Here is a 2,879-nt window from a genome sequence, read left to right as displayed (position 1 = left end):
TCTCTTTCTTCTTCTTCTGGGATCCCAGTTATTCTAATATTGTTTTGTCTTATGGTATCACTTATCTCTCAAATTCTGCCCTCGTCATCCAGTATTTGTTTACTTCTCTTTTTCTCAGCTTCTTTATTTCCCATCATTTGGTCTTCTATATCACTAATTCTCTCTTCTGCCTCATTTGTGCTAGGAGTTAGAGCCTCCATTTTTTATTGCACCTCATTAATAGCCTTTTTGATTTCGACTTAGATTTTAGTTCTTTTTATTTCTCCAGAAAGGGTTTCTCTAATATCTTTCATGCTTTTTTCAAGCCCAGATAGTATGTTTAAAATCGTCATTCTGAACTCTAGTTCTGACATCTTACTAATGTCCATATTGATTAGGTCCCTGGCAGTTGATACTGCCTCTTGTTCTTTTTTTTGAAGTGATTTTTTCCGTCTTGTCATTTTGTCCAGAGGACAATAGGTGAATGAGAGAACAAAATGTTAACAGGGTAACAACGACTCCAGAAAAATATAAAAATGTGGAATGCTTCACGAATTTGTGTGTCATCCTTGTGCAGGGGCCATGCTAATCTTCTCTGTATTGTTCCAATTTTAGTATATGTGCTGCCGAAGCGAGCACTGTTTATAGTTTTATCTGCCTGGAATATCCTTCCTTCCTTTGTCTCCTGAGTAAATCCAACTTTGTCTTTTATAGTTCACCTCCAACCATTAAGCCCCAGTGTCTGATTTTTATGGGCTGGTACGTATTCCAATAGAATACAATGACGTTACTGAATTAAAATAATTCGACTGTGTTTCCCATGACAAGCTAAGCTGCTTGAGGACAGGGACTACAGTTTCGGGCATGTTTTCCCTCTGTACATAGCATGAGAACATGGGCTCTGTATCGTGCTTCTTGAATTTGAATCTAAACTCTGCCACTTACTGACTGACTCACTTCTCCCTTCTAAGCCTCACTTTTATCATCTATGAAATGGAGCATCACCCACTTTGTGGGGTTATTGTTAGGATTAAGTGAGGTTAGCCTGTGTCTGAAAGTGCAGTGTCTTCCATATGTTCAATACTCAATAAATGTTAGTTATTACTATGATGAAAAGAACAGTAACTATTTAATGAATAATCATTCTCAGTGTATAATAATTAGGAATTCCATAACCATTTGATAGTTTTTTTTTTCCCAAACAAAGCATGCTCTACAAGTTCTTTTTTTGTTGTTATTGAAGTATAGTTGACGTTCAGTGTTATATTATTTTCAGGTGTACAACATAGTGATGTGACAATTCTGTACATCCCTCAATGTTCACCACAATAAATGTAGTCACCATCTGTCACCATACAGTGTTATTACAATATGATTTTTTAAAATTAATTTTAAATTCCAGTGTAGTTAACTTAGTGTTAGTTTCAACTATACAGTATTGTGATTCAACACTTTGATACATCACAGTGTGCTCATCATGACAAATGCACTCCTTAATCCCTATTACAATATTATTGACTATATTCCTTATGCTCTACTTTTTATCTCTGTGACTTAGTTATTTTATAACTGGAAGATTGCACCTCTTAATCCCCTTCACCTATTTTGCCCATCCCCCCACCCACCCACCTCACCTCTGGCTACTACCAGTTTGCTCTCTGTGTTTATGAGTCTGTTTCTGATTGTTTGTTCATTTGCTTTGTATTCCACATATAAGTGAAATGAAGTAATATTTGTGTTTCTCTGACTTATTTTATTTAATACTCTCTAGGTCCATTCATGTTGTTGCAAATGGCAAGATCTCATTCTTTGTTATGGGTAATATTCCACTGTATATACACACAATGAATATACATCTTCTTTATCCATTCACTTATCAGTAGACACTTAGGTTGCTTCCATATCTTGGTTGCAGTAGACATAAGGGTTCATATATCTTTTCAATTTAGTGTTTTCATTTACTTGGGATAAATAATAGTGGAATTACTGGATCATATGGTACTTATTTTTTTAATTTTTTGAGGAACTGCCATACTATTTTCCCTAGTGGTCACACCAATTTACATTCCCACCAACAGGGCACAAGGGTTCCTTTTTTTCCACATCCTCATTGGCACTTGATATTTGTTATCTTTTTGATAATAGTCATCCTAACAGGTGTAAGGTGATATCTCATAGTAGTTTTGGTTCGCATTTCCCTGATGATGAGTGATGTTGACCATCTTTTCATGTGTCTTTTGGCCATATGTATGTCGTCTTTGGAAAAAAAATGTCTATTCAGGTCCTCTGCCCATTTTTTAAATTGGATTATTTGGGGGTTTTTTTTGTGTTTTGAATTGTGTAAGTTGTTTATATATTTTGGATATTAGCACCTTATCAGAGATATCATTTGCAGATATCCTCTCCCATTCAGTAGGTTGCTTTTCCATTTTGTTGATGGTTTTCTTCATTGTACAAAAGCTTTTTATTTTGGTATAGTCCCAATAGTTTATTTTCTTTTGTTTCCCTTGCCTGAGGAGACATATCCAGAAAATGTTGCTGAGGCCAATGTCCAAGAGATTACTGCCTGTTTTCTTTTAGAATTTTTATGGTTTCAGGTCTCACATTTAGGTCTTTAATCCATTTTGAGTTTATCTTTGTGTATGGTGTAAGAAAGTGGTGCAGCTTCCTTTCTTCCTTCCTTGGCATGGAAAAGCTATACAGTTTTCCCACCACCACTGATTGAAAAGATGTTATTTTCCCCATTGTATATTGTTGCCTTCTTTGTTGTAGATTGATTATATATGTGTGGGTTTATATTGGTGCTCTCAAGTCTTTTCCATTAATCTGTCTGTTTTTGTGCCAGTTCTATACTGATTTGATTAGTATAGCCTATGTTATGATATATTATATGATATAGT

The 2,879-nt window shown here is 35.1% G+C and overlaps 1 non-coding gene across 1 annotated transcript; it reads right to left on the bottom strand.

Moving 5' to 3' along the window:
* Nucleotides 1-511: 511 nt before the first annotated feature.
* LOC115944569 (U6 spliceosomal RNA) lies at nucleotides 512-618 on the bottom strand. Its single transcript, XR_004079094.1, has one exon. It is a non-coding gene; the product is annotated as a U6 spliceosomal RNA (small nuclear RNA).
* Nucleotides 619-2,879: the final 2,261 nt, after the last annotated feature.

Source organism: Leptonychotes weddellii, chromosome X (assembly GCF_054177405.1).
Source record: "Leptonychotes weddellii isolate Sample4059 chromosome X, ASM5417740v2, whole genome shotgun sequence".
Lineage (NCBI taxonomy): Eukaryota > Metazoa > Chordata > Mammalia > Carnivora > Phocidae > Leptonychotes > Leptonychotes weddellii.
This window is presented reverse-complemented; position numbering and strand designations above follow the sequence as displayed.